Genomic DNA, 12,056 nt, shown 5'->3' with positions numbered 1-12,056 from the left:
AGACATGTGTGATTATTGACCCGGGACTGATAAATTGAATTTCATTCACAGTCACTGAGGTAATTTAGGTATAATTGGAGTGTAGATAGTGAGAAGAATTGATTTGGAGTTAAATTGGAGATTTTAGCCGATTAGGCCGATTATAGTGTGATTTAGGTCGAATATCACATTTAAGTGATTAATCAGACATTTTGCATCCCATCGCATGCACTCATTTAGATTTAGAGAGTCTGAAATAGTTTATGATAAATTGACACAATTTATTAAAATTCGTGTCACGTATGATGTATAGGTGGTGAGCCCTCTAACAAGGGTAAAAAGATTGTGCCCGAAGAACGGGAATAGGAGTATATCAAACTCCTAGTACTGTGAGTAACCTTACCATCATTTTTATTATCTAAAGTATGTTTTTAATCGATTTTGATGAAATTTTATGAAAATGAAATTAAATGGTAAATCTTGAGTTTTACAAACAAAATGTGTCTACATGAAAAAATGTTATAAATTGTTTTAAAATTGAATGATGATTTTGAAAAATAGAGTAATTGGAGACCACTTGATATTGTAAATTAGATTAAATTAATTTAAATGCATTGGTTTACTATGTCACAATATGAATGAAATTATTTTACTTTTATGTTACAAAAAGTATTTACGTATAATTCTAAAATTACTGTTTATAAGAAAATAAAATGTTTTTATTGAATATTTTGTTTTATCTTCTCATTATATTTAAATAATTATAATTTCACTTTAAAGAAAGGTTTTAGATGCTTAAACTTATTTTTAATTGTGAATTATGCGATTGGTACTTGTTTACTACATTTTTAACTGGTTTCGAAATTTTCAGTGAAAAATGACCAAAATACCCCTATGAGAAAATTTTTTTATTTTATCAGTTTTAAGTTGGAAATAGCTCAAAATCCTTTAGAACATAAAATTTGGTAACGGTTACTCACTAGGGGAAATGAGAAACTGATATTAAGCCTTGCGGGGTTCCGATTGGCATTCCGGGAGATGAGTGCCCATCGGGGCACTGCGACGGTTGTCACGAGCTCGAGGGGAGTTCTAGGTCGTGACAATTCGGTTGGTATTAGAGCATTTGGTTTTAAAGATCAGAACTTTTGGCTTTTAAAGATCAGAGTTTTTGGATTTAAAGTTGGTTTAAAGTTGTTTTAAAATTTACAGTATCAGTGTGGCCCCAAGTGTAGTAAGTTAAGATAAGTTAAGTTAGGTTAGGTTGTATAAAATGTGTACATCCACATATAGAAACCTACCTACTCTTGCGATGCAAAATTGATTAAGTAATTACTACTTGGTTGTGTATAGGTTGTGAGGTGCACAGGTGACATACACACTATGTTTAGAAGAGGTAGTAAACCCGATACCCTTCATAATGCTAGCGAGGGATCTCTAGATTCTACGGCTAGAAGCAAATGGCACCCTGATCCAGGTGATTCAGAAGGTGGTCCATCTCGAATTCCTGATAATAGAATTCCTAAGAACTTATTAGAATGAGTTCAAAATAAGGGGAGCTTCAAGAGTAGCGAGAATTTTGAAAGTGAGAGTAGCTCCAATACACTGGAAATTGAACAAGATTCCTTTTCAGAACAACCTGGAGAGCACTCTAGAGAATGGATGAGGGAAGAAATTGCAAGGGGATATATTCGTTCTAGGAAGAGCGTGATAATAGTCTGACACTTTCCACTAGGCTGTGGGAGAAATGTAAGGGGACAACCAGAAAAGAATAAGGAGAAAGTAACAATGGCAAGTAAACCCCTTAGAAAGGTATCAGGTGTATGACATTTTCCTCCCAATTGTGGAAGAAATACTGCACCGATAAGTGATGAGGAACGTAGGTGTGAGACCCTGTCAAGCTTGATTAAAAGACGGTATTGTACCGAGTGGTATAACTAAGTTAAATCGAGCCTTGAACTAGTTCAAATAGAAATTCTAAGAGGAAATTGAAAATTTTGAAAACCCACAGAATAGCTTAAAATAGTGATTCGGAGTTCAAGGTCCAGTTTGGAGTCCATCAGGAAAATTGACCGATTAGGGACAAAACGGTCATTTTACCATTTCATGATTAAATGGAGATTTTTAGCCAAGATTTGATCACATTTGACCAAGAGTAATTATATGAAATATAATTATGATTATTGGAGTATAAAATGATGTTTAGCAGTGAAAAAAAAATTATGATTCTTGGTATTTTTAGAGCACAAGGGCAAAATGGTAATTTTACCACTAGAGGACTAAACAGAAATGTTTATAAAACGAGTTTTTTGCCCCATTTGGTTAATATTGATCAATGTTAGTGTTATTTGAGGTTGAAAAGTAGAAATAATTTGATTCCAGTACATTTCAGAGTATAGGGGCAAAATTATAATTTTTTCACTCCGGGGGCAAATCGGTAAATTTTTTACCTCAGCACTTGTCAAAGCCATGGGATTTTATTCATCCTGTAAATGGATAAACATGAGAAATGTGTGGTGGAGAGAGATTGCTTAATGGCTAAGTATGACACATGGATCAATGGAATGGTGACATGTGTCAAAATCTCATCCATTCATTATTTTCTTTATAAAAGGCATAAAAATCAGCCCATTTCTCCCATAGTGATCAGCCAAACCAGAAGAGAAGAGAAACCAAGGAAGAACAAGCCCTAGGTGGGAAAAAATCAAAGAAAAAGTGTTGGTATTCAAGGAAACAAGCTAGGTAAGTTCAAATTTCTTTAATTCTCCTTGATACCTAGCTTACCCATGCTTTTGTTCTTGATTTCCATGGTTGAATATTGAGTTATCATGATGAATTCAATTATGAAAAATGGGTATGGAAGAGGAATTGTTGTTGGAATAATTTGATTCTAGACTATGTTAGTGTTTAGGGATAGTTAAGTATGGTTATGAACAAAAATACAAAAGAAATATTCAATTTCTCTAGGGTTCCTTGTTGGTCGAACCATGAGAGCTGAATATGAATGGGGGATTGTTTTTATTTCAAGGAAAATGGCTTGGAAAATGATGAATTAAGGTGAAACGGTTATGTAGAAAAATTTCGGTGCTAGTGCACCAAATGACCAAATTTTTTTATAAGGAATTGTGAGGGTTCTAATGCTGAATTTGGCTTTATTTAAATGGTATGTGGTAAATTAAGGTATTAGAGGAGAAATGGATTAATTTGGAGTGAAATTGGACGCATTGGCCAATTGATCGGATGAAAATCGACTTAGGCCACTACCGGGTCTAGATGGCTACCCGTGCATTTTTCATTTCATATCATATATATATCGAGCCTGAAATAGCCTCTGACTATTAGACACAATTTAATTGGAATATGTGTCATGGATTATGGCTAGGTGGTGAGCCATTGGATACGGGAAAAGGATTGTACTCGCGGACTGAAAATAGGAGTATTTCTACTCCTAATACAGGTGAGTGGACTTGCATTTCAAACTTATTTTGGGGAATATGAAAGATTCTATCTAACTTGTCTTAGAAAATGTACCTTGGGAACAAGCTTTTAGTAAAATGATTTTATATTGTGAAAATGTGCTATACAATGGTTTATGTGTTATCACAATATGATAAAATGCATGATATGCATTGGATGCTTCTTTACATGTTGATTTGAACCCGGCTATGTGGGAGTAGGAGTGCACATAAGCCATTGCTGACCCGGCTATGTGTGAGTAGGAGTGCACATAAGCCGTTGCTGACTTGACTATGTGTGAGTAGGAGTGCACATAAGCCGTTGCTGACCCAACTATGTGTGAGTGGGAGTGCACATAAGCCATTGTTGCCTCCGTAGCTTATAGGGCTGGATGCTTCGTGATCTTCCACCCTATGAGTGCTTTGATAGGTACGATCTGTGGCAAAGTATGACTCTCTGCCCAAGAGCTTTAAAGAGGAGGAAAGGGACTGCTTCGTTTCTTCGTGATTCGGAGTGAAGTGCACCTCTTACCGAGGGAAGGGGGGGGGGGAAAGCTTGGAAGAGGAGGGAAGGGACTGCTTCGTTGCTTCGTGATCCAGAGTGAAGTGCACCTCTTGCCGAGTGAAGGGGGGGATGCTTCGTGATCTCCCACCCCCTAGTGACAATAGCATAAGCCGTTGCATATGAGATGATGATGATGGGATGATGTGCATGATGATGATGATGGGATGGTGTGCATGTTGATGATGGGTATATGGTTGTAAATGCAAATATGTAAGCATTTGTTTTGTTGAAATTTCGAAGTTTACATGTGTTACATGTTGCTATTGTTATTTTAGCAGGATGACTTGTTTTAAGGGAAAAATGAGACTTTTTCCTTGATGTTCTGGTTCTCGCTGCAGCGAAAATGAAGTTCACTGCAGCGAGAAACTTTCTGTCCATTTTGCTAACTTGTGGGTTTTTGCCATATTTCCCATTTCTTTGGTACCATAGTTGAGCATGGATTTTTGTAAAGTGATTTACTCATGTGGGGTTTACATGAGGGGTTTAAAGGAGCTAAAACAATTGCATGGTTTTGAGAAAATGAATGCATCATGATTTCGATAAACATTCCTTATGGTATGCTTGTTCCCATCTTGTTCACTCATTGAGTATTATACTCACGTTTTATAAAAATTCATGTTTTCAGATCAGGTGACTGTTGGACCCTAGATCGAGGAGTCCCCATAGTGCATCTCCTAGGTATGTGTCTGGCATTCGATAGTAATCCCTTTTATTGTAAATGTCTCCGCTGGAAGTTATGGCCCTTTTGTATTGTGAATACAATCTAACAATGTGAATATGTGTATGCAATGTAAATTGCTAAATACATGACTGGTATAGTGCATGTATATTATTATCGATAATGCCATTATGTTTTGGCTATGTTCACACCTGAAAAAAAGTGTGTGTGTATGCATGATATGATAAATTTGTTAAGCAAAGGTAAATGGATAGGCTTGCTTGGGCTTAGTGAGCTATGCTCATTGAGCTCATGCGCCAGTCATGGCTTGGGAAATTGGGTCGTGACAGTAGGAGAATGCAACAAGCTTGGATTGAAGAACAAAGAAGAAAATCTCAAGAGGAAGAGGATCCATTGATGTGCCCGGATTAGGACAATGAGGAACCTAAAGATGTTTAATACTTTAGTTGAAGTTGTATTGTCATAAATCTAGGCAAGTGTCGTTTAATGAAAAATATGGTAGTTACCTGTATAAAAGAGTTAGGAGTGGCTTTTATTTTGTATGACTCGAATGGAATGTAAAATAGCTATTTAAATAATTGGATATGTATGGGAATCTTTTAGTGTAACAGAAATAAATTGATAATATAATTATTGAGGAAGGTTATAGAAGGAAGCAATAAGGTTATAAATGACATTCGAAATGGGTAACGTGATTAAGTTGATAATTGTAATTTAAGCATGAAGGGGATTACTCAGTGATGCTATGATACTATGAGATAATAATTGGGCACAAATATACCCCAATGAAGTTAAATTATGAAATATGGGGAATATAAAATTTTGATTTAGTAAGGATTATGAGAATAAAGTGAGGAGGAAGTTGAGCTGTTTTCGTAGTTAATTATTTCGAAAGTCAATAAAATTATTGGAGTACAAGACAAGGAAGATAATTAGATAGGGATGACAATAAATTTGAGGAAAGTTGCAGATAGTAAGAAACTTATGTGTGGAGTGGTATATGTATCATGAATTTATTACACTGAATGGAAAGGATGTTTTATAGGTGGAATTTTATGAATAATGATGAAAGTCAAAAGATGACATGAGTTAAAAGTATTAACTTGGCTTAGTATGTATGACAAGAAAATAGAAGGTACCTATACTTATGGAACTCATGATATATGTCTAGAAGGGAAACCCACTAGTTGAGAATGATTGATGTGGTGACTTTGAATACAGACAAATAGCTTTGATGAGGAAATTTCTAGTAGTCACAGTGCCGCAGCACTGGCTGTCTAGCGTTGTAATGCTCCGAATACCTCACGCCTATGATGCATGAGTAAGATGGGAATGACACGATAATGAGCTTACAGATTAAATTTTGGTTATTGGTCATTGTGTTTTGTTATCTAGGAGTTTTAAATATTCTGGAGAATGTCTACCCGAATGAATTGAAAAGCTTCTTTATTACCTTGTATATGGGCATATAATTAAAAGAAAATTTTTTTGAAAGATTCTTGAGATGACTATATTGAGATAAGATACTAAATGATAAAAGTGTGAATGAAGAATTACGAGACTAGTATAGAAAACCAACTTATATAGAGTATCATTACGAGAATTTACTAATTTTGTTTTGACCTTTTGAAAGGAAAGGATTAGTGACAACACAACTAAATTACGGGGTATGATACAAACTTTTGGAGATAAGTTGAAGCATGCGTAGTTGAGCATGCATGTAGATATTTTGGTGAGCAAGTGCATGCCTTTATGGAAATGATATTCTTGGAGTATGAAAGAGCAAATAAGTGATTAGATGTTTCAAGAATGCTTAAATACCTTTGAGGAAGAATTATAAATTATATGAGATGAGTATAAAATGTGTGATTTTGAAACTTGCTGAGGAGTCAAATGGCTAAGTCACGAGTTAAGTAATCACCTGTTGTGAGAAATAAGTTTAAGATAGATATTCCCAAGGAAATACTCAAGAGAAGTTTTGCTCTGGATCTCGTTAAAGCAAGCACTAAGTTATGTGATTATAAAAAGGAAGCTGTAAGCTGAGAGTGATATTAGTATTAATATTGAAAAATACTTGAGGAGAATCTAGTTTTAAGTTTTACAATTTCAAGTGCAATTTATAAATTGGTTAAGGAAGAATGATGTTATGTTCATATGAAAGAGTGGAACAAAGGATGATAGAAGTTAACCTTGAAAATGAAGTCAGATAATGAAACTTTCCTAATATATATATTATGGAAATTGGAATTCGAAAATGGTTGAGGCATACATGATTCAAATGAGTTTGAGGCTTAAGTGACAAATCAATATTGTAATGCAAGAAAGATACAAGGTAATGTAGAGGTATGAAGGATAATCAAGGAAAGATGATGACTCTTAGGAATTGTGGTATTGCATTGTCACGACCCAATTTCCCGGGCCATGACCGGTGCATGAGCTCAATGAGCATAGCTCACTAAACCCAAGCAAGCCTATCCATTTACTTTTCCTTAACAAATTTATCATATCATGCATACACACACACACACCTTTTCCCGGGTGTGAACATAGCCAAAACACAATGGCATTATCGATAATGATATACATGTACTATACCAGTCATGTATTTAGCAGTTTACATTGCATACACATATTCACATTGTTAGATTGTATTCACAATACAAAAGGACCCATGACTTCCAGCGGAGACATTTACAATAAAAGGGATTACTATCGAATGCTAGACACATACCCAGGAGATGCACTATGGGGACTCCTCGTTCTAGGGTCCAACAGTCACCTGATCTGAAAACATGAATTTTTATAAAACGTGAGTACAATACTCAGTGAGTGAACAAGAAGGGAACAAGCATACAATAAGGAATGTTTCTCGAAATCATAATGCATTTGTTTTCTCAAAACCATGCAATTGTTTTAGCTCCTTTAAACCCCTCATGTAAACCCCACATGAGTAAATCATTTTACAAAAATCCATGCTCAACTATGGTATCAAAGAAATGGGAAATATGGCAAAAACCCACAAGTTAGCAAAATAGACAGAAAGTTTCTCGCTGTAACGAACTTCATTCTCGCTGCAGCGAGAACCAGAACATCAAGGAAAAAGTCTCCTTTTTCTCTTAAAACAAGTCATCCTGCTAAAATAACAATAGCAACATGTAACACATGTAAACTTCGAAATTTCAACAAAACAAATGCTTACATATTTGCATTTACAACCATATATCCATCACCAACATGCATACCATCCCATCATCATCATCATGCACATCATCCCATCATCATCATCTCATATGTAACGGCTTATGCTATTGTCACTAGGGGGTGGGAGATCACGAAGCATCCCCCCCCTTCACTCGGCAAGAGGTGCACTTCACTCCGGATCACGAAGCAACGGAGCAGTCCCTTCCCTCATCTTTCAAGCTCCTGGGCAGAGAGGTGGGAGATCACGGAGCATCCCCCCCTTCGCTACGGAGGCAACAACGGCTTAAGCATCCCCCCTTCACTCGACAAGAGGTGCACTTCACTCCGGATCACGAAACAACGGAGCAGTCCCTTCCCTCCTCTTCCAAGCTCCTGGGCGGAGGGGTGGGAGATCACGGAGCATCCCCCCCTTCGCTACGGAGGCAACAATGACTTATGTGCACTCCCACTCACACATAGCCGGGTCAGCAACGGCTTATGTGCACTCCTACTCGCACATAGCCGGGTTCAAATCAACATGTAAAGAAGCATCCAATGCATATCATGCATTTTATCATATTGTGATAACACATAAACCATTGTATAGCACATTTTCACAATATAAAATCATTTTACTAAAAGCTTGTTCCCAAGGTACATTTTCTAAGACAAGTTGGATAGAATCTTTCATATTCCCCAAAACAAGTTTGAAATGCAAGTCCACTCACCGGTATTAGGAGTAAAAATACTCCTATTTTCAGTCCGCGGGTACAGTCCTTTACCCGTATGCAATGGCTCACCACCTAGCCATAATCCATGACACATATTCCAATTAAATTGTGTCTAACAGTCATAAGCTATTTCAGGCTCGATATATATATGATATGAAATGAAAAATGCACGGGTAGCCATCTAGACCCGGTAGTGGCCTAAGTCAATTTTTCATCCGATAAATTAGCCAATGCATCCAATTTCACTCCAAATTAATCCATTTCTCCTCTAATACCTTAATTTACCACATACCATTTAAATAAAGCCAAATTCAGCATTAGAACCCTCACAGTTCCTTATAGAAAAATTCGGTCATTTGGTGCACTAGCACCGAAATTTTTCTGCATAACCGTTTCACCTTAATTCATCATATTTCCAAGCCATTTTCCTTGAAATAAAAACAATCCCCCATTGATATTCAGCCCTCATGGTTCGACCAACAAGGAACCCTAGAGAAATTGAATATTTCTTTTGTGTTTTTGTTCATAACCATGCTTAACTATCCCTAAACACTAACATAGTCTAAAATCAAATTATTCCAACAATAATTCCTCTTCCATACCCATTTTTCAGAATTGAATTCATTATGATAACTCAATATTCAACCATGAAAATCAAGAACAAAAGCATGGGTAAGCTAGGTATCAAGGAGAATTAAAGAAATTTGAACTTACCTAGCTTGTTTCCTTGAATTCCAAAACTTTCTCTTTGATTTTTCCCACCTAGGGCTTGTTCTTCCTTGGTTTCTCTTCTCTTCTGGTTTGGCTGATCACTATGGGAGAAATGGGCTGATTTTTATGCCTTTTATAAAGAAAATAATGAATGGATGAGATTTTGACACATGTCACCGTTCCATTGGTCCATGTGTCATACTTAGCCATTAAGCAATATCTCTCCACCGCACATTTCTCATGTTTATCCATTTACAGGATGAATAAAATCCCTTGGCCTTGACAAGTGTTGGGGCAAAAAATTTACCGATTTGCCCCCGGGGTAAAAAAATTACGATTTTACCCCTATACTCCGAAATGTACCAGAATCAAATTATTTTTACATTTCAACCTCAAATAACACTAACATTGATCAATATTAACCAAATGGGGCAAAAAAACTCATTTTTTAATCGAGCTTGACAGGGTCTCACATGCATGAGATGCAATGATCAAGTTAAGATAAATCTTTGAGCATCAATAGGATTATAAAGCATACATGCATAATAGATTATAATTCAATGGAGATGACTTTGTGATGCAATGATATATAGTACAAGGAAACTTAAGCATATGGTTGGAAAAGATATGAATGATATGAAGTTGTACGCAAGTATAATAAAAAGGTTGACATGCACTATAAGAATTATTATATTGAAACTAGGATTGGGATGTGAATGAATAAAGGGGAATGTAGTCCAAGGCATGTGAACACATGGATCCCTATACATAATGAGAGATGTTGACATCTGAAAATGCATGTACATATGTATATATGAAATTGATAATTTTACTAACTAAAGTGAAGAAAGGTTCTCAGTAATTGGGAGATTTTGAAATAATGTCCAAAGAGGTCTGTGAGTTAAAGTGTTAACGGGCATGCAATGAACAATCAGAGTTATGACTGACTTTGAAGGTAAACCTTGGATTATTTAAGTTCTCAATGGAAATCTATTAAGGGAAGTGTATGGAAAAGCATAAGATGAATGAATTAAGGTTGAGAAATTGGGCATGAAGCAAATTAATAAAATGATGAGTGAATATACATAAGTAAGTGTGATATGTGATCAAAATTGATATAATTGAGATGAAGTTATGGTTCAAATTTAATAAGGGTGATAAAGGTATGCTTGGTGGCTCGATATAAGAAATCATGATTGTGAAAGGTACTGTTGATCTAGCTTTAAAGGATGATAATTGCCCTAAATAAAGCATTTAATTGAACTGAAGGTGAACGAGGTAAATAAATTGAGTGTCCCTATAGAAGGAAAAAGGAATAGGATCATAGAAAAAGATTGATAACGTAACATCGATGGGAATTTGAGGACGAATTTTATTTAAGTGGGGGAGATTGAAATGCCCCATACTTTGAAACAGTGATTAATAAAATTGATCGGATGCAAATTGAGGTCAATTAAAATGTTTAAAAGTGATAGAAGATGAAAGGAATAATTTATGATAAAATATTCCGCACGCGAGTAAATAATAATAAAATAATAATATTTTATCGGAGGAGAATTTGAGAGATAAAAGGGTGATTCGGATGTCAATTGAGGTATAATAAGGAACTTTGGCAACCAAGGAGACAAGATAAAATTTTTAGAATAGAATAATATTTTACTAATAAAATAATATTAAAATATTAATATTTAGTCGGATGTCGAAATCAGTCATGAAAAAGGATCATATGGTTGATCCAAGTAGGGGAGAAGATGTCAAGCCTGACACTATAAAATACTTGTCATGACATACATGTGATGGATAGTATGTTTGCATGCTAGGAGAGTCTAAAAAAATTTACAAAAGTTGGTATTGTACCTAGAGGTACAACAAAGTTGATTTAAGCCTCGAACTAGATCAAATAGAGAATTTAAGATGAAATTAAGAATATTAAAGTCCCAGGATGGTTTAATATGGTGATTTGGAGTTCGAGGATCAATTTGGAGTCAAATCAAAATTTTCACTATCTAGGGGCAAAATGGTAATTTTGCCACTTGAGGATAAAATTGAAATATTAGAAGTTTTTGATCAAGATTGACCACATTTGACTCATTGGAGTATAATTTGAGATTGATCAGTGAAAAAAATTGTAATCCCGATATTTTCGGAGCATAGGGATAAAATGGTAATTTTGCCACCTCAGGGGCAAAATTGTAATTTTACGCACCCGACACTTGTCCAGAACATGGATTTTATCCAATATTATCATGGATAATTGAAGGAATTTAAGTGGTGGAGAGAGAAAGCTTAATAGTTAAGAAATTAAAAATGGACCAATGGAATGGTGACATGTGTCAAGTTAATATCCATTTATTTTTTTTAGCTTTAAAATCAGCAAAAATCAGCTTATTTTCTCTTCATGTGGCTGGCCATAGCAAGAACAAAGAGAGGAAAAGAAAAACAAGAAACCTAGGTGGGAAAATTAAAGTAAAAGTGTGGGATTTCAAGGAATCAAGCAATTAAAGGTAAAATTTCTTGATTTTGACTTGTGATCTACCTTTCCCATGCTTTTTTCCTTATTTTCCCTGGTTAGATTTCATGTTTTCATGATGAATTCATGGCTGCCCAAATGGGTATGGAGAGAGAATGAAGTTAGATTGATTTGATTTTAAGTTATGTTAGTGTTTTTAGTTAGTTTAACATATTTAGAAACAAAACAACAAGAAAAGAATTCATTTTTCCCCATCACCATTATTCGCCAAATTTTCTAGGGAGGATAT

This window comes from Theobroma cacao, chromosome 6 (assembly GCF_053813885.1).
Source record: "Theobroma cacao isolate CCN51 chromosome 6, ASM5381388v1, whole genome shotgun sequence".
Taxonomy (NCBI): domain Eukaryota; kingdom Viridiplantae; phylum Streptophyta; class Magnoliopsida; order Malvales; family Malvaceae; genus Theobroma; species Theobroma cacao.
The sequence above is the reverse complement of the archived record's forward strand: the minus strand, read 5'-3'. Positions refer to the sequence as shown.